Source organism: Ornithorhynchus anatinus, chromosome 1 (assembly GCF_004115215.2).
Source record: "Ornithorhynchus anatinus isolate Pmale09 chromosome 1, mOrnAna1.pri.v4, whole genome shotgun sequence".
Lineage (NCBI taxonomy): Eukaryota > Metazoa > Chordata > Mammalia > Monotremata > Ornithorhynchidae > Ornithorhynchus > Ornithorhynchus anatinus.
In genome coordinates this window covers 14,766,550-14,787,658 of record NC_041728.1, presented here as the reverse complement: position 1 = coordinate 14,787,658, position 21,109 = coordinate 14,766,550, and the positions used below count along the sequence as shown (strand labels likewise).

Below are 21,109 nucleotides of genomic sequence, written 5' to 3'. Positions count from 1 at the left end.
CCATAATGGAAAGAGCTAAGCTAAAGCGTCAAAATCAATTCACCTGTGCTGGGCAGCAGTGGCATGGGAAAGAGTCAGAGGCGGAGGATCAAGTGATCAAAACATTGATCAAAGACAATGGCAGAGACAAGTTTTTCCTGCAAGGAAGAAAGCAATGATAAATTCACTTCCGTATCTGTACCAAGAGAACTTTGTGGATATACATACCAGAAAGACTTTATGACAGGAGATGGGATGTTCTGAATAGGGTGTGCCCATGGAGTCACTCTGGATCGGAAATGACTCAACAGCATTTGAAGAAGACGGTGTTCAATTTTAAAAGGTATTCTATATCTTTGTGCCTGACAAGTAAAATTCTTGAAGAACTAAAAAATAGTAGTATTGAGTGGCCATTTGGTGCAAGGCACTGTGCTAGGCCCTAGGGAAGAACCAAAGAAAGTAGTGTCACATTCCCTGCCTACAAGGAACTCACACTCTAATAGGAAAGATAAAGAAAGATTTACAGCTGGAGTGGTCAGAAAATTAAATTGCCTTCATGCATATGCATCAGTGCTAAGGATAGGTTAAAATAAGTTCCTAAGTGCTAGAGTTGGCTGAGTGAATTATATATATATATATATATGTATGTATATATGGCTCAATGTGTTAGGAGATTAAATCAGAGGGAGGCTTGCTAGAGGTGGTGGAATTTTAGGAGAGTTTTTGAGAGTGGGGAGAACTGTAGTCAGTCAGATGCTGGGGGTGGGTGGGGGCAGGGAGGAAGTTTCAACCCCAAACTGAAGTACATTTGAAGTCTAGAAGAAGATGGGTGTTTTTTCAAAAGATTTTACTTCTCAGGATCCTACACCAAGATTCTTTTTACTCTCCCAAGAGCTTAGAACAGTGTTCTGTACTCAGAAAGCACTCAATAAATACCTCTGATTGGAGACTGAGGGCAGTTTGAATGCCATACCCTGGGATGGCCCACTCAATCAATTGTATTTGTTGAGTGCAGAGCACTGTACTAAGCACTTGAGTAAAAATAGAGTAGGACTAATATATAGTTCTAAAGCTATATTAAATCCAAACTATTGTTGCCATACAATCCAATCCTTTAATATATTTCTACTCTGGAGTAAATTCACACTTAGAGAAGGAGGGATATGATTGGATGGAGGAGTTCAACATCCCCCGCTTGAATAGATCATAATTTGCTGTTTTTAAAGAGTGGGGGGAAATAAACTATAGGGCCCGTTTATTGTGCCAAATAAGGTCTTAGAAACCTCATTATGCATATGTTCCAGTGCTGACTTCCTTACAGTAGCTGAAACATCAAAAGTATACATTTGAGCTGAAAGTTCTTCTAGTAGATTGTGACGTTGCATTTGTTAGGATTGAACACTTGACCCAGAGGTGAGTGAGAGCAGTCGGTGGCATTCGCCACTCTTCCTTGCAAGGATTTGATTTGTTACCAACATCCTATTTGAAAATGGCACATTTTTGGGATAAATGAGAAAAGGCAAGGTTCAGTCTTGGATCTGTAGTTGTCTGGAAAAAAAGATAGGGGTATCTGGACATATAGCTCAGAGGGGAGGAGGCCTCTGGCCTCTCAAGTAGCCAGTAGGAACTATTCACTTGCCATTTCTTCTGCAACAGCCTGACTTGGGCAGAACTGAGTCCCACAGCACAGCATGTATCCCCTGACTCATGCTGCCAGTTGTCATTGCTTCTGTGGGGTCTTATTTTAGAAGAGTTGGCTTTTGGGGAACTGGTCTTTACACCTCTCTGAGCTGCTTTAAAGAAAACACGGATGATAAAAAATCACACTTCTTACATAATGATCCTATGCTTGATGGGCATTTGCGTATAACACACAACCTATAAAACAATGGAGAGACGCTAATAGTCTATGCTGTATACTAATGGGTGACCAGTATCAGTCCATTAGTGGTATTTATTTAATGCTTACTGTGCACAGAACACTGGACTAAGCACAACACAACAGAGTTGATAGTCACATTTCCTACCCACAACGAGCTTACAGTCTAAAAGGCGAATATAAAGGGTGTGCCTTGGACTTCAGAAGACTTTCCAGTGTGAGCGCTTGGGGCAAGGAAAAAAAGGAGGGGAAGGCAAGGGGAGAAAGGCCAACACAGAGGCTGGAAAGAGACAAAGGTTTGAATAAATGTGGCAATAGAAATAGCAGAAAGAAAAGTTTTTCCCTCCATCTTTGATTCTTTCCTATTTGCTCTGTTTGCATACTGAAAGAAGCATAGCCTTGGTGGTATGTTCTTAAGAAAAATGTATTTGTATTTAAGCACTTATTCTGTGCTGGCTCTCCACCTTCTAAGCCGTATTAAAATTACATTTTTATATTTAAATGCTTAGTATGTGTCAAGCACTGTCCTATGCCCTGAGGTAGATATAAATGAATCAGGCTGGATACAATCCCCATCCCACAAGGGGTTCACAGCCAAGTTGGAGGAAGGACTGGTATTGAATCCTCATTTTGCAGTTGAAGTAACAGAGGCAAAGAGAAGTTAAGTGACTTGTCCTGGATAACATGGCAGGTAAATGGCAGAGCAGAATTAGAAGCTAGGTTCTCTGGTTTGCAGGCCCTTGCTTTATCCATTAAGCCTCACTGCTTCTCACTAAATTTCCTCCAAGAGGCCTTACCTAACTTAGCCCTCATTTCCCCTACTCCCTCTCCCTTCTGCATCACCTATTCACTTGGATCTGTAAGCCTTAACCACTTTCTCATCATCATCTTCAGTGATATTCATTGAGCTCTGTTGGGAGAGCTAAGCGCTTGGGAGAGTTGGTAGACACCTTTCTTGCCCACGACCTTGATCTTCATCCCACCCTCAGGCCTACAGCACTTTTATCTATTTTAATTTATTTTAATGTCTGCCTCCCCCTCTAGACTGTAATCTCCTTGTGGACAGGGAGCATGTCTGCCAACTGTTTTGTATTGTCCTCTCCCAAGCACTTAGTACAGGGCTCTGCACCCAGCTAAGTGCTCAAATACCACTGATTGATAAATTACAGATAGGAGAAGTAACCAAACTTAAAAGGCACACATAAGTTCTGCAGGGAAGGGAGGCTGAGTACTCACATTTAGGAGACATTAAAGGGCTGAAGTGGCAGTAGGAAGGGAAATAAGGTGGGAGATGATATTAACCAGGGAAAACCTCCTGGAGGAGATGTGACCTCAGATGGGGCTTGAAGGTGGTTAGGGATCTGCCAGATGTTGAAAGGGGAGCCCAGTTCCAGGTAAAAGGGAGGGCATAAGCAAGAGGTAAATGGAGCAAGATTCAAGAACCAGACACAGAAAGTAGGTTGGCTTGAAAGGCGCTAAGCATGTGAGTTTGGCCATAGTGGGAGAGGAGAAAGGATAAGTAATAGGAAGTAAATGAGCCTTGTGCTAACAATGTGAATTCACCCATTTAATTCGCCATTGCTGAGGAACAGACACAGCAGTGCCTAAGGCAACTGAGGAAGGCAAGCAGGAGTTTCTGTCCACAGTGACAAACGGTAGTCATTACAGGGGACCAGGAAGGAGTATTTGGAGAACGAAAGTACAACCCATCATGATGATACTAATAATAGTGGTACTCGTTAAGTGCTCTGTAATGAGCACGGCACTAAAGGCCACTATACACACAATAAGACTGGACATAGTCCTTGTCCGATTTGGGGCTCACAATCTAAGGCAGTGAGAGAGAAGTAGAATATGTATTTTATCCCCATTTTGCAGGTAAGGGAACTGGTGCCCAGAGAAACTAAGTGACCTCATACATTCATATTTATTGAGCACTTACTAATGTGCAAAGCACTGTACCAAGAGTTTGGGAGATTACAGTATAATAAACAGACACATTCCCTGCCCATAATGGACTTGCCCAAAGTCACACAGCAGGAAAGTGGCAGAGCCGGGATTAGAAATCAGATCCTCTGACTCCATGGGCTGTGCTTTTTCAGCCCCTCACACTACTTTTGCAAGAGCAAACTAGCTGCTTGTCCTTGTAACGGGAAAACAGTCTTTCTTTCTCTCCCCACTACTCCTCTCAAAAGTCCTACACAGGTAGAGCAGCTCTAAGATGCTGAAGAGACAACCTCAATTCCATAAGACGCTTGAAGGTGGATGTACTATATCAAAGAGAGTGTCTTTCAGTGATACTCTCACTCAGACAAAAATCTCACCGACAGCATCTTTGACTACAAAGGGCAGCTATAATGATATCATCTGTCCCTAGTGTCTCCTGATGGCTCCACAGAAATGGGTTGTGAAAGGGATGCTCAGAGTGAGGAAAGAAAAAAAAAGAAAAAAAAACTTTATTAGGAGATAAAATAACACTCAGCTGCTCCCATTTGGATTTTTTTTTACAGACAAAATATAGGTGTGAAATTATTGTGATTGTGTGGAGGTAAATATAGCATGATAATCTATTGCAACACAGAAGAACAATCTTTAATAAAGATCAATAGCTAATTAAGTAAATGTCAAGTGCAATGAGAAGGAAATTGGCTGTGACAAACTGACTTCAGAGGATTAAAACTGACCCATGTTCCAGTAAGCTCCACTGTATCGGCTTACTTTAAAAAAAAAAAACTATGTAAATGCATCTTGCTCACCTACTATTTTACAACCAACATCAATAACAGAGCCCAGTAGAAATTCTAAGCTAACCATTATAAGTGTGAAAGCAGATTTTCACCCGCTGAGGAGCCACTTTATCTGCACTACTTTCTGATCTTAACATTATACACTTAATCAGAGCCTGACCTGGCAGGCTTTGCGCCTTCAAAATCCCTGTTGACTTTCAGCTGCCGAACTCAAATTGTAAAAAATGGGTTGCATACAAGAAGCGTTTGGCAAACTGAGGGTTCATGGTGAGAAAACACTTGAAGATGAATGCCATATGACCTCGCTCTTCTGATTGGGCTGTTTTGGGGTTTTTTTGGCCAGGGTGGAGGAGGGAATCAATTGAAGGAATTTGCTAGGTAATCAGAATAATGATATGAAACCAATAAATAGATTATAGTAAAAATATTTAAAATAAACAACTGGTCAAACAGATAGATGCAGCCCTTTAAGGCACTCAATCAAATATCTTTCTCATTGATCCTCACTTCTGTCCCATTACAACCCACCCCATGTTCTTCAGTCTACTAATGCCAATCTAATCACTGTGCCCTGCTCTCATTTCTTTCACTATCGATCTCTTCTTTCCACCATCACTCCCTCACTTCACATCTGGCAGACCACTACTCTTCAATTCCAGGAGTGCATTGCTAGAATCACACCTCTTCTAGGAAGCCTTCCGTAACTTCTCACATCTTCCCCTATTTTTAATCATCTGTGCATTTGAGTCCTTACCCTCTAAGCCTTGGGCACACATTTTTATACTCAGCTGTGTCCCTTATCTGCAATTTATTTTAGAATCTGTTTCCCCCTCTAGAGTGTAAGCTGTCTGGGGCAGGAATCATGCCTCGTAACTAATGTATTCCTAAATCCTTAGTTCACCGCTCCGCAAGGAGTAAGCGCTCAACAAGTATTATTGATGGAATGATTGGAGGTAGGTCCACTTTTAAGGGAGACTATAATCTCTCAAATAGAAAAACAATCCTGCCACTCTATCAAGGTTACTAAACTGTCAATACTGGCTGGAAGAAAGCGCTAATGCAGAACTTCTTAGACAAAGATACCAAGCCTTCTACACTGTAAGTGCATTTCTTCCTCCATTTCCCACGTAGACGGCTTAGGGCTGCATTAGCTCACGGAGAATTCTAAGCAAATGGGTGGGTTTCCTCTGACCTTGAGTCATAGGCTCAGCAAAGGGCTTTTGCTCTCCACCACCCAGGATGTCTGAAGACGAGTCATATAGGAGGGGCTAAAGTCAAAGAGGATTGAAGGTTCACCTTGAAAGACAGCTTTCAGAGGCTTTAATCCTGTAAGGCATCACATCCCAACAAGGGCAACAGAAGTATGTTGTTCACCTGCCAGTCTGGTTCATGCAAGATGAGAGCCTGTCTCTACTCACACATGCACGGAATGAAAAAAAAAAAGAAAAGAAAAAAAAGAGCCACATTAAAAAAAATAAAACAACATCTTTGCTTCAGAGACATTTTTAACAAGTATTACAGAAAGAGCACCAGCTACCACAAAGACTTGCCAGGACCAGAAGGAGCCATCAATCGAAAGAGTTTACATTGCAAAGTTTTTCTAAGAATAGTGAGAACTTCTCCCCTTCCTGATAGAAAGCTGCAGAGCTACAGTGAAGGAGTTATTTGCTGTTTCTCGATAAAGTCTCTTTCTCTGAAGTAGCCTTTAACCCTTAGATTGGTGCCAGAATACAGCGATAGACCGTTAGATTCACTAGATCTCTTTAGGGCTTTGCTCTGAGACACTACTATGCCGTTGAATCCATTTGAAATTGCTTATCTTTTGTATAAGTTATTGTTTGTTTCCAGAATTTCTTGATCCTTGGTCCTGCCCAACACCAAGAGGTTACTTTCACATCCAAATTACATATATTTATATTTGAAAATATTAAATGGACAGATGAGCACTTTGGCTTAACACATTTTAGATGATCCTGCAAATGTTTTGTCCCCTGATAATTATTACGGTATTTGTTAAGTGCTTATTATGTGCCAAGCACTGTTCTAAGCACTGATGGAACTCCATTTCTCACTGGAAAAACCTAAAGGGAAATAAAATGATATTTTGTTGAAATTCTTTCTGAAATTTCCAGGTTCCTCCCACTCCCCCAACCCCCAGCTTCTTTACTCTTCCCACTCACTAGAAGAGAAACTGCACAATCAAAACCGATCTTTACCCAAGCTGCATCTCCCACCTCCAAGCTCCCTCTTTTAGCTCTCCGTTCAAATTTTCTGAGTCATTTTTAAATGTTTAATCAGCTCAAATAATTGTTTCCTGGGTATATTAGTAGTTCTCTATTTTTCATTCAAGGTCCTAAAGACAGCTCAAAAGGAAGTAGTGGCTTTGGAACATTTGGGATTTAAAGGTTAAAACAGGGAGAACAGTGCTGGTTACTAAGACTTTGGAAACAGGCTGAATGAAAGCCCTAGTCTATAAACTTCTTACATTCGGGTCCTAAGTCCTCTACAGCTTTATCTTTAGTTCCCCAGACAACTTGGGTGTCAATGGGCTTCTTAAAATAATCTGATACTTTGAGCCCTTTTGACTCTTGACCCAGGTCTCTCAAGAAGTTTGGTTCTTTACATCCCCAACAGCCCCATTACCAGTCTCTGTCAGGGTCTTTGCTCCTTATTACCAGCAGAAACTCCTAGCTCTGGCCATGAAAAGACTGCCCCCTAATGCCCTAATCACCCCATGGCTTTCTGAACCACCCCCAGAGCCTGGGCATAGGAGGAGAAACTGGCAAGCGACCCATTATTTCTGAATGCAGTTTATGCCAGTCGAGGTATAAAATTCACATTCGCTCCCTTCGACTGACTTATCGACAGGAATTTTACCCATAATGTGCTTAATAAGTGTCACCAGGTCGACGTCATTTGAAAAGACCACTGGTTCTCAGTGAACTCCTCCCGACCTTCAGGTCCTGGGTTGTCACTGTGCGATGTCCCTAATTCTCTCAACGCTGATCCATTACTTCGGCTCAGTGTGGGGGTCAGGGCTGTAGTGTAGAGTCAAAGATAATTAGCATCCCTATCAATAACCAGCCGGAGGGTCTCGGCCTAAATGACAGGCCAGAATTGCAAAGAAAGAAGAGCAGTGAAAAGTGGAGGAAAATGTCTGAATATTCTGTGGTTTGAGCATCTGCTATGGACTATCAACATCACCAGGAGACCTCGTCGCATTAGCATAAATTCAAATGACAAATGCACAGTGCTATTCAGAGACTCATTAATTTGCAATGGGTGCAGTGCTCATGACATATTAGTGCAAGTTTCAAATGTCTCTCTAGCAATGGGAGTTCGCTTGTGAGACCAAAGTCGCTAAAATGAAAATGTGTGTGGTGTTTTAGCAGTTTATTAAATTATGAACTGTGATGACTATATCTGTGCATCTTATGAAGCAGATGAGGGCCAGCGTGTTCCAGCAGCAAATCGCATGGTTTGTGTTGATATTTTCCTGTCAGACAATTTTCAAGTGCCAGCTAAGAGACCAGACTCGCGGCTCTGCTGCATGCAGGCTAAGAGTTCCCTCTTCTGGACAAATCATATTGCCACTCGAATTTAGATAAATGTAGGCCATTTTTCATCTGTTTTGCTTTTTGGTTCACCCATGTTTAGTGTTCAATAGACCAAAATTGGAAAGATTTATAATATTAGAGATGAGCCTGGGAGTTTCCTTTGAAAGGGAAAAAAGTCATCCCTAAATGAAGAAAGCTTGAGCAACTCATGAGTGCAGAATTAAAATGGTATACATCATGTTTTAACCAACTGCTTTCTTACATGCAAAAATAGAGATTTGAATTTTTCATACTGAGCATAATTTGGGCCTTAATTCTCTTTTTTTATTATGTTTATGGTACTTGTTATGCGTTTACATTGTGCCAAGTACTTTTCTAAGTGCTGGGATAGATACGAGATAATCAGGGAGTACACAGTCCCTGTCCCATATGGAGTTCACAGTTTAAGTAGGAGAGAGTAGGATTTTAATACCTATTTTACAGGTGAGGAAATTGAGGGACAGGGAAATCAAGTGACTTCCCACCCTCACACTGCAAGCTAGAGACAGAGCCCGGATTAGAATCCAGGTGCTCTGACTCGCAGGCCGCTACTCTTCCCCTTAGGCCACACTGATTTTCTACATAAATCCTCAGCACATAAACCAATGTCTCTATGAGGCTGCAGATACTCACTCACTCTCTCTCTCTGACCTTGCTGATGCTCTGAGACCCAGATCTCTTCAGGAAATGACAGCTGACTTTAGATACATGTTGGGGATTAATATTAAGGTGAAAGAAAATAAGACTTTATTTTGCCATTAAAACTGTGAGGTTAATAATTTCTGATAAAACTAACAATCGTATAATTACATTCTACAATTAGCACATAGATTTGGTTACCACTGAGGAGGAAAAAGCACCAAAAACACACCTCCAGAGAAAGTGAGAAAAAGCCTGCCATGCCAAGCACCTCAGGTTTCAGGTGTCTGATTTACCTATGTTTCAAGGCTCAGGGGTAGATGGTGACTTTTCCTCATTGCCCTTCCAGCATGTCTATCCAGGATTTAATCTACATTTATCTGTCTAAGTTTGCTCCTGTGCCTGTCATTTGTCTTCTGCTCCCTTTATATTTACTCTTCAGTGCAGAGGCAACAGTGAGGTCTTTAAAAACACGATCAAGCAGATAATCAAATAGTGAGCCCATGCTTGTCCAGTCCTCTCCCTGGCCTGGGACCCGCTCTCAAGAGTTATGGAAGAGAAAGCCATCTTCTGACTTATGCTCCACTATCTCTCGCTCCACTTCTTCCCAAACAGCTGCTCCGAGGACAGGTAAGGGAGTGTCAGAGGGAGAGCTGTCCAGTGGCAACCTCTCTGGCATCTGAATAACTGCCACCCAGCCCATGCAATCCTAGATGGTGCTCTGGATTACTTGCCTTCACACAGAAGATGATAAAGACAGGTTTTTTCACAACAGAAACATTTTATTTAAAAGATCACTCAAATGTAGCTAAGTCCCATCATCATTGACATTTGAGTGCTTACTGTGTGCAGATCACTACGATAAGCACAAGGAAGAGTTCACTACAATAGAGTTGGAAGAAACATTCCTGCCCACAAGGAGTTCACAAGTCTAGACACTTTGTTCTGCTGCTGCTGCCATACTTACAGTATACCTTAATAATAATAATAATAATTATTATTGTACTTAAGGGCTTTCTATTATACACAGTTCTAAGTTCTCGGCTAATCAGGTTAGACACGGCCCTTGTCCCAAATGGGGCTCACACTCTTAATACCCATTTTATAGATGAGGTAACTGAGGCCCACAGAAGTGACTTGCCAAGGTCACACAGCAGACACATGGCAGAGTTGGTATTAGAACCCATGTCCTTCTGACTCCCAGGACCATTCTCCATTCACTAGGCCACACTGTTTCTCTTTGACTCCCCACTCACTTGGCATATCGGAAAGATTTAAACAGATACCACAGCTATTATTAGGTTGGAATCATTCCAACTAGAATGACTGTTACTGCCAAAGCCCAATGTGGGCAGAGATTGTCTCTCTTTATGGCTGAATTATACTTTCCAAGGGCTTAATACAGTGCTCTGCACACAGTAAGTGCTCAAGATTGAATGAATGAACTTTAGGAAGTTTCCAAAAGATGGGAGGGATACACTAGCCAACATGATGATGCCTACTTTAAATTTTCCATCATTTAACATGCACTCATTCAACACTGTGACCCAAACATCTAGTTAGCAACATCCCTTTGCTGTGAACAGCACAGACCAGCAGTCTAATGCTCAGTTCCCCTCCCCACTAACTTTGAAGTTCCTAAACAAAGTCCATTCTCCCTCAAGCCAAGAGAAAAAATTGGAATCAGACGTTCACATTCTACAACCAATCACTTCCAGGTTAATACTACAGGTTTAAAGGAAACAACAAACAGAAGCCTTCCCTGATTAAGCCCTTCTCTCTTCCCACTCCCTTCTGCATCATCCTAACTTGCTCTCTTCATTCATCCTCCCTCCCATCCACACAGCACACACAGCACACACACACACACACACACGCGTATACATCTGTGTATACCTGTAATTTATGCATATTGATGTCTGTCTCCCCCTCTAGACTGTGAGTTCGTTGTGGGCAGGGAAATGTGTCTGTTATTTTGTACTCTTCCAAATGCTTAGCACAGTTCTTTGCACAAAGCAAGCGCTCATTATGATTGAATGATCACGGTTTGTGTGATCTCTAAATGCGATATCAGGCAAATATTCTATACCACTCTTTCCTCAGAGAGTGGACAATAAACCTACTTTTATATAAGTAAGCCCATCCATACATAGCCTCACTGCTTTGTCAGTGGTGAGATGGCATCATTTCAACACCACCTGAAGATTAGAGATGACACCACCTCCTAATAATGATGGCATTTAAGAGCCTACTACGTGATCAGATGCTGCACTAAATTACAAGATTAGGTTGGACACAATCCATATCCCACATGTAGCTCCCAGTCTAAGTGGAAGGAAAGACAGCTATTGAATCTCCATTTTACAAATGCAAGAACTGAGGCCCAGAGAAGTAACTTACCCAAGGTTACACAGCAGGCAAGTGGAAAAACTAGGATTAGAAGTCAGATTCTCTGGCTCCCAGGGCCGTGTTCTTTCCATTAGGCCACACTGCTTCACTGCCAAAGAGTGCCCAATATTACTTTGATAATCCCCATCACACCTTTGACCAACAAGCATATTGCTCACTGAAAAATAGCTACCTGTCAAAACATAGAAAAAGCATGAATTTCCACTGCATGTAATGCAAATGTCACTTAGAGCCAAGAAGAATAGTAATGCTCTGCCAGGATCAAATATTCCACCCTCAAAAATCTACAGTCAGAAGGGAACGATCAGTTCAGCCACCTGCTCAGGCTCAGCATTATAGCATTATTTCAATAATATTCATTCATTCAATTGTATTTATTGAGCACTTACTGTGTGCAGAGTATTAAGCACTGGCAAAGTACAATTCAGCAGTAAAGACAGACTATCCCTGCCCACAATGGGTTTACAGTCTAGAAGAGGGGCGACAGACATCAAAACAAGTAAATAGGCAACAATAGCATCAATATAAATATAATTACAGATATATACACACATCAAAACAAGTAAATGGGCATTAATGTAAATAAATTGAATTATAGATATCTACATATATACATAAATGTTGTGCGGTGGGTGGGTAGAGCAAAGGGAGCAAGTCAGGGAGGTGGGGTGGGGGGAGCTAAGAAAAAGGGGGGCTTAGTCTGGGAAGGCCTCTTGGAGGAGGTGAGCCTTCAGTAGGGCTTTGAAGGGGGAAAGAGTGATTGTTTGGTGGATTTGAGGAGGGAGGGCATTCCAGGCCAAAGGTAAGACGTGAGCCAGGGGTCGACTGCGGGACAGGCGAGAATGAGGCACAGTGAGAAGGTTAACACGAGGGGAGTGGAAAGTGAGGGCTGGGATGTAGAAGGAGAGAAGGAAAGTGAGGTAAGAGGGGGCAAGGTGATAGAGACCTTTGAAGTCAATAGTGAGGAGTTTTTGCTTGATATGGAGGTTGATTGATATGGAGAGTTTTGAGGAGGAGGGTGACATGCCCAGTACGTTTCTGTAGAAAGATAATCTGGGAAGCAGAGTGAAGTATAGATTGAAGTGGGGAGAGTCAGGAGGTTGGGAGGTCAAAAAGGATGATGATGCAGTAATCCATTTGGGATAGGATGAGCAATTGTATTAATGTGGTAGCAGTTTGGATGGAGAGGAAAGGGTGGATCTTGGCGATGCTGCAAGGGTGAGACTGAAAGGTTTTGGTGACAGATTGGATATGTGGGGTGAATGAGAGAGTGGAGTCAAGGATGACACCAAGGTTGCTGGCTTGTGAAATGGGAAGGATGGTAGTGCCATCCACAGTGACTGGAAAGTCAGGGTTTGGGAAGGAAGATAAGGGGCTCTGTCTTGGACATGTTGAATTTTAGGTGGCGGGAGGACATCCAAGTAGAGATGTCCTGAAGGCAGGAGGAGATGTGAACCTGGAGGGAGGGACAGAGAACAGGAGAGGAGATAAAAATTTGGGTATCATCTTTGTAGAGATGATAGTTGCAGCCTTGGGAGTGAATGAGTTCACCAAGGTAGTGAGTATAGATAGAGAATTGCAGGGAACCAAGAACTGAACTGAGGAACCCCTACAGCTAGGGGATAGGAGGGGGAAGAGGCAATCACTAACTCTTGGGAGATACAACTGAAGTAGAAAAAAAGTCTCTGCTTTGAGGAGAAGTAGACACAGATTGTATCCATTCAGTGGTAGCAGATGCCCTAGTATTTCCAAAACACCACAAGTATCATCATTCTCAAGCAGAAAGAGGAAAAACAAAAAGCAGAAGTTATCATGGCATTGCCCTGCTCTCCACTGCTGGCAAGTTATTAGCCAAAATCTTCCTGGATGGATCCTCAAGAGTGTTAATTATGCACTTCCAGAAAAGAAGTCTAATGGCCTAGTGGGAAGAGCACAGCTCCAGAAATCAGAGGACATAGGTTCTAATCTTGGCTTAGCCACTCACTATATGGACTTGAACAAGTCACTCGGCTTCTCTGTACCTCCGTTTCCTCATCTGTAAAATGGAGATTCAGTACCCAATCTCCCTCTCTGTTTTTTTGGGAGCCCCTTGTGGGACAGGGACTATATCCAACCTGATCCTGTAAGCTCCTTGTAGGCAGGGGTGGTGTCTACCATCTCTATTGTAGTATACTTTCACAAGTGCTTACCACAGTGCATTGAGCACAATAAGTGCTCAAAAAATACCACTGATTAATCGATATTTTATTAACCCCAGAACTTGGCACCAAGTGCATAACAAATATCCCAATTATTTAGTAAATAATTCCATCTTCGCTCTTCATGATTGTCAACTTCATGCCCACTCAGCCTATGAGGAGTCTTTTCAAACTAAAGTATGCCATCTTTTTCAGTCTACCCTCTGAAGGTCAGCTTATCTATTAAACTTGATTCAGAACAAATCCTAGGATTAGGTAACAGAATACCTTTTGAGACATACTCCCAACCTGTACTCATCTCCTTTTTTATATATTATTTTGATGGGCTTGCACCCTCTGCAAAAATTCATCAACATTTTTTGTATTTTCAATAGTTTGGTTTTCCTTATTTGGTCCATCTCAACCAAATTCTTGTTATACTCTCCCATTTAACTTCAGGCTATTGCTGTTTCCCATCAATTGCCTTCATGATGCGTTCGTTTCAACGGCTTGACATTTTAATGGTTTTCACTTAATTCTAGTTCAGTCACTTCTAGTAGTTCCTTTGTTATGACCACATTTCTCATTCCAATCCCTTTTTGGCCTCTAATGAAGTTACAACTCTGGCCTAAATGCTTTAGTCCTGTTCAGTGGGTTGTAAAATGTTCCCTTCCCCTGAATAGTTGCTGCTTCTACTCCTGAATAGAAGCGGCATGGCAAGAGTACAGGTTTGGGGGGTCGTAATCCCAGCTCCTCTACTTGTCTGCTGTGTGACCTTGGGCAAAAAAAAAAAAAAAATCACTTAAAACTTCTCCGTGAGCCCCATGTGATAGACATTGTCCTACCTGATTATCTTTTATCTACTCCAGTGCCTAGTACAGTGCCTGGCTCACAGTAAGTACTTAATAAATGCCATTATCATTATTTGCAGGAAATTGGCCTCATAAGTCAAATTATAGCTCAGATCTCTGGTTACCAGATTACAGTGAACCTAAGGGACAGTTGATAGATTAAAGCTACTAAATAATAAAAAAGTGCCTGACCCTGTTGTTTTTAAGAATCCTCTTTAGTGAGCTGGAGGGGGCGACGCGGAAGGTCGGGGTCTCTGAGCTCCCGGGAACGTGTTCTATCTATCACCGGCTCCTCCACTTGTCTACTGTGTGACCTTGGGCAAATCATTTCACTCCTCTGGCCCTCAGTTCCCTCATCTGGAAAATGGGGATGAAAACTGAGCCCCACAGGGGACAACCCAACACCCTTATATCTGCTGAGAAGCAGCCTGGGGTAGTGGATAGAGCACGGGCCTGGGAGTCACAAGGTCATGGTCTCTAATCCTGGCTTGGCCACTTGTCTGCTGCGTGACCTTGGGCCAATCACTTCACTTCTCTGGGCTTCAGTTACCTCATCTGTACAATGGGGATTGAGACTGTGAGCCCCACATGGGACGGGGACTGTGTCCAACCTGATTTGCTTGTATCAACCCCAGCACTTAGTACTATGCCTAGCACATAGTTAAGTGCTTAACAAATACCTTCATTATTATTATTATTGACTGAGTCCCTTTCCTGGCAAAAATAAGTTAAACACTTATCTACAATGTTTCTAGTCATGGGAGTGCACTGAAAGATGATTTTAAAAACAGACATCTCTTCTCATCTGTCAACTTGTATTCTGATTTGAATTCATTCCTAGCAATATTTTGGGTACCTTCACTCATGACCAACCCAGCCACAACCATGTTTTATTACATTAGCAACTTGTTCATAAGATTTAACTATGGACAACAAAGCCTCTTTCTTGTTTAGTTCTTTGCTACTTTCTCTGATGCTCTGCATTTCCAGCCTGCTGAAACTTTTCTACTTCAAGGTATAATCTTACACCTTTGAGCCTTCATTTCACCTCACCATTTGAGCAGTAGAACAAGAATCCCAAAATCCCTCAATCCTAATTACTTTCTGCCTTCTTCCTATTGGTTCACCAGTACAGGAGAAAGATGACCTATTTCTGCCAAAAGCTAAGGGAACCTGGTCTGAAAAGATCTAGCTAATAATCTAAGCTCTTAGTGCTTTATTGAATCATTTGTTGCTTCAATCTTCACCACCAAAATGTGACATCGGGGTAAAACAGCACAGTTTGAGGGAGTTCTTCAGAGCCAAATGCAAGAGGTACAAGCCTCAGGCACTCCACACTTGATTCTGAAGGGCAGAGGCCCAGAGGATGTCTATTACTTCCAAAGGCATAAATTGTTCTACTTTTTTTTAATTAACATGTGACTACCAAAGTACAATCGAGACTTGAAACTTAGACAAGGTTAGTTTGAAAAAAGATAGAAATAGCACAGCAAAGTTAGTATATGATGAATAGATCAGTTTCATAGCCTAGTGGATAGAGCACGGGCCTGGGAGTCAGAAGGTCACGAGTTCTGATTCTGGCTCTTCCACTTGTCTGCTGTGTGACCTTGGGTAGATCACTTCACTTCTCTGGGCTTCAGTTACCTCATCTGAAAAATGGGGATGGAAAGTGTGAGCCCCATGTGGGAATGGGACTGTGTCCATCCTGATTTGCTTGTAGCCACCCCAGCACTTAGTATAGTATTTGCACAGAGTAAGCACTTAAATACCATTATTATTAATAATGCGGTGACTTGAGATTAATTCGAGTTACCCTCTCTAGACTTTCATTTTATTTCTATCTATTCATTTCAGAATCTATGCACTTACTATTTTTACCATGTGGGAAAACCAACTAGATTTTTCAGGGACAACAAGAAAGTCTTTTTTAAAAAATAGCTTATCTCTGATATTCTTAAGGTAGTTATCTTGCCTGCCTACAAGAGGGGAGACTCCAGAGAGGTGAAAAAAAAAAAGAGGGAAAAAATAGCTACACTACCTCTTGCAGCAGAATGTAAGTCAACATTGCATAGGAATGATTTCTGAACATGTTGTGTGGTCCACTGAAATATAATATGTAGCATATACAGTTTTTGTGCTTATTAATCTGCAATTTGGATATCAGTGATAAATGAGGATTTTTTTTGTTGTTTTGGTAGGGGGAGATTGCAGGGAAAATGGTTAGAGAATTCCCCATTAATGATAACATGATTTTGTATCTCATTGGATAATGAGTGTGCCTGGGGAAGACTGCGTGAGTGTTTGGATGCTCTTATTTTACAGAACTTTTTTTTAAATTATCAATAGGGTTAATTATTTTTACAAATTATTTTACAAATGCATTTTTAAAAGCATCTCAGTAGGATTAATGTCCCATTACCATTATTAAATCTAGATATGAATGGTCTAATATGCACACTATCCCAACAGATTTAATCTGTGACCCAACTCACTATCCATTCTCTGATTAAACAAAGAATATTCTACATTGGAAGAATTCTTTTAATGCCACAATTACTCCTTGCAATATTGGCTCAGTTTAGAATATTAGTCCACTGTCCTGTGTTTTTAGATATAGAAGTACATTAGTCATTAGGAGGTATGGGGGAGGTTTTTAGTGTTCATTTATTTGTACACATAGCAAAATAATTCTCAAACTTTCTAACATCTAGTCTTAAAAAAAATCATCAGGTCAGCTATCTAAATCACTTATAGAGTATTATTCCAAAGTAAAATAGAAGAGGAATGCAATAAATTGATTGATGCCAAGTGGCTTTAAATCCAATTAGCAAAACATTCCACACAGATGTTTCTAAAATTTGAAATAAATCCAGTTGGTGCTCTCCATTATGGGAATCTCCATGTATGACCAAAGGTTCACAGCAGCGGCACCAAGCATAGCACTGCCAACAAATTTGAATTTCCAGGCAGGATAATTAACACAACACACAGGTAGATAGAGAAACAGAAAACCAAATCAAAGGAGAAGTTGGCCCTTTTGTTAGATTTACATGGTGTGACAGCAACAATTCAAGACTCCCCTGTGCAGGGCAGCAGTGGCAAGGGAGACAGTCGAGGGTGGAGACTCAAGCTTACTGCCTGGAAGGAGACAATGGTAAACCACTTCTATATTTTGACCAAGAAAACCCTCTGGATCCACTACCAGAATGATTGCAGATGGAGGTGGGGCGTTCTGGGAGAGAGATGTCGGTGGTGTCGCTATCAGTCGGAAACGACTCGACTGCATAAGACAGCAATGAAGTATTAAGTTTTATAATAAACTAAATGTCTACAATATTATTTGAGAAGCCCCTATGACTTAATGACACAAATCCAGACAATTCATGACACCACTCCATCAAGATCAGTGCTCTTCACAGCAGAGCTTTGCAGGGCGGACTAGGTGAGGAGAATAAATAGCAACAGGATACTATACATTTCTGTGTGGTGAGTGAAAATGGGATACGCAGGAGCTGGAAGATCAAACATTTTCAAGGTCCAGGTGAGCAGTTTCAAACAATACTATAGTGCAGCAGGAGACTGTAGGGATGTAGCCGAAACAAATAGACGGACAAGGTGTTCAACAGTCAAGAGAGACATTGTTCTCCTGGAGCAGAAGCTTAGAGAGGATCAGGATATGAAGTGGCTTAGGGCAGCATGGGACCAATAGGATCAAACAGAAGCAGTGTGGTTTAGTGAAATGAGCATGGGTTTAGGAGTCAGAGGTCACAGGTTCTAATTCCAGCTCCTCCACATGTCAGCTGTGTGACTTTGGGCAACTCGCTTAATTTCCCTGTGCCTCAGTTACCTCACCTGTAAAATGGAGATTAAGACTGTGAGCCCACCATGGGACAACCTCATTACCTTGTATCTACCCCAGCACTTAGAACAGTGCTTAACAGTGCTTAGTGGGTGCTTAACAAATGTCATCATCATTATTATTATCAAATTGATGTTGAAATGAGAAGCAGCATGAACTAGTGGAAAGACCACAAGCGAGGGAGTCAGCAGATCTATGTTCTAACCCCAGCTTTGCTAACTGCTTGCTGTGTAACTTTGAACAAGCCACTTCACTTTTCTTTGCCTCAGTTACCTCATCTATAAAATGGGAATTAAGTCATATTCCCTTCAACTTAAACTGTGAGCCCCTCTTGTGGGGTAGGGACTGTGTCCAACCTGATAAACTTGTATTTGCCCCAGCACTTAAAACAGTGCTTGATACATAGATGTTTAACAAATATCATAAAAAATGAATATAGCAGCAAGTGTTGAAAGCAGAAAACAAATATTACATGCACATAATTTGGAATGAATCACATAGTGTGCATAGGTTTCTGCATCTGTACCTGCTTGCACAAATCAGTGTGTGCAGTCCACTGTATTAAGCGCTTGAGAGAATACAATACAAGGAGCTTACAGTCAGGAGGGAGAGATAGACCTAAAAATGAGTACTGTATTGTCATCTCCAAAAATGACAGATTTTTTTTTATAAAGTATTTTACTCTGCAATGAACTCACACACAAAAAAAACTATTTTCAATATTCTCCTTCAACTCCAACACCACTTTTAGTTCATTATCAAAACAAAACACTTGCAGTGAGCCATGGGAGTTCCTTGAAAATATAATTTTCTAGAGGCCAGAGGTCAGATGCATTTCATTATGAAACAATGAGTAATAATTAAACAGGAGATGTGAAAACTTGTCTGCTGTTGGATATCATAGATCCACCTACAAACCCAACTCACAGAAATCAGAAGAAAATCTCTCAACACCTACCAGTATCCATTTCTTCTGTCTTCAGTGTTTTTCAGCAAGAACCTAGCTGTATCTGCTAAAGGAACAAAGAATATGGGTTTAAGAGTGAAAAGTGATGAGCTAGTATTGAAAAGAGAAGGACTAGATTGATTTTTAAGCCTTAGAAGAGGATTTCTTCCTAGGGGGAAAAGTCTAGTCCAGAAACTACAGTAAAGGGGAGGAGGCACCTTTATCAGGTTTGTGAGATGACACCATCAATTACCACAAACTACAGACAGCTGAGTAGAGCCAAAGGGAAGGGCTAAAAAACCTATTGAGTCCAAGTTAATGTTAAAAAAGCTCCCAGTGAAGAATTTATTTGTGTTTCCAGTGGGAAATTATTTACAATGACTACAGACCTCTCTGCTGCCAAGGTCAATTAATTGAGGTATATCAAGTTGGCATTTCAAAATTGGTATGAATAATTCAGTGTTAAATTGTTCGTTCGAGTAGGTAAAACAAAAGTGTGGCCTTTTGTTTTTCATGAAAATGCTGTGGTAATATGATTTTTAATTGTATTTTTAATCCAAGGGAGAGAGAGAGGTGCCCGCTGATAGTATGATATGGTTAAATTAATAGCTCAGCTTGTGAGGCTTGATACTTCTGATTTGGAATCGAACAGGCTGGCAACAATTTGTATCCCGCCTATGCCAATGAGTTCAACAACTTAAATAGAAATGAAGATAGGAATCATTTCTTGGCTAGGAAACAAACACAGGAGGAGTTGCAAAGCATCTTATCAGAAGCCTGGAGACTATTTAAAAATATCGTATTAGTTATATACCGCAGAACAAAAAAAGAAAACAGGCCATGAAGCAAATTTATCAATTCTTGTCTGCTGACTTTACTCTCTCCTCAAGATCCAAAATCACATCTCTGCTCCTTTCTCTCCAAATTCAGTGCTCTGAACCCAGTAGGCATTTGATAGATTATGTTGATACAGATACTGAAAATGTCATTGTTTGAAATGAGAAAGCTCAATCAAGTGAAGAGAACAAAGCCTCAAGTATGACAGACTTGAGTGTTTGATCTGATCCTGTATCTACTCCAGGGTTTAGCACAGTGCTTGGGACATAGTAAGCACTTAACAAATACCACTGTTATTAAAAAGTATCTAAGCAAAGCTCATGTGCCCTTTACTTTTTCCTCCTATCTGTAAATTATATTCATGTCTGTCTCTCCCCTGTTAGATCCAGAATTCCTCAATCAATCAATCAATCAATCAATCACATTTATTGAGCGCTTACTTTGTGCACAGCACTGCAGTAGGTGCTTGAGAGACTACATTATAAACGGAGTTGGCAGATATGTTCCCTGCCCACAGTGAGCTTACAGTCTAGAGCAGGGGATGGACACTAATATAAGAAAATTAATTATGGGTATGTAATACATGCTGTGGGCTGAGGGAGGGGAGAATAAAGGATACAAATCCATGTGCAAGAGTGATGCAGAAGGAGTGGGAGAAGAGGTAATGACAGCCTAAATCGAGGAAGGTCTCTTGGAGGAAGGTTTTTAAGGCAGGGATTACATCTACTAGCTCTATTGCAGTCTCCTAAGTGTTTAGTTCTCTCATGCAGTAGGAACTCAATAATTCCCGCTGATTGATTGAAAAGTCCGAAGAAGTGGCCAAACAAAAAATTAAGCCATAAACAGAAAGAAGAGCATCTGCCACAGGATTCTAAAGGTAATAATAAAAGAAGTTTCAAATATATCAAAAGCAGGACAGAGGCATGGATAGCAGAGGAGCCATTTGGTGTTCACAGTACAGAAGATGGAAAATGGATAGCCAAGAGGGCCAATTCTTCAGCCTAAGTTTCCTGAAGATGTTAAAAAGTTCTCACACCCACGCAGCAAATTGACTTTTTCTGTAATAGATTGGTCAGAGGAACTGGATCATAGTGCAGTAAACATACAAGATGTTCTAGAAACAATTTATAAACAAGAGATAAACAAATTACCAAGCCCGGATGGCATTCGCCCAAGGGCTCTGAGAGAAC

General features: G+C 41.2%; 1 long non-coding RNA gene across 1 annotated transcript in view; it reads right to left on the bottom strand.

Annotated features, from left to right (window-relative positions):
- The window catches only part of LOC114809156, a 68,282-nt gene extending 49,040 nt beyond the window's left edge, over window positions 1-19,242 (bottom strand). The window contains exon 1 of the long non-coding RNA XR_003756917.1: window positions 19,095-19,242. This is a non-coding gene — a long non-coding RNA (uncharacterized LOC114809156). The remainder of the gene's footprint in view (window positions 1-19,094) is intronic.
- Between the last annotated feature and the right edge of the window lie 1,867 nt (window positions 19,243-21,109).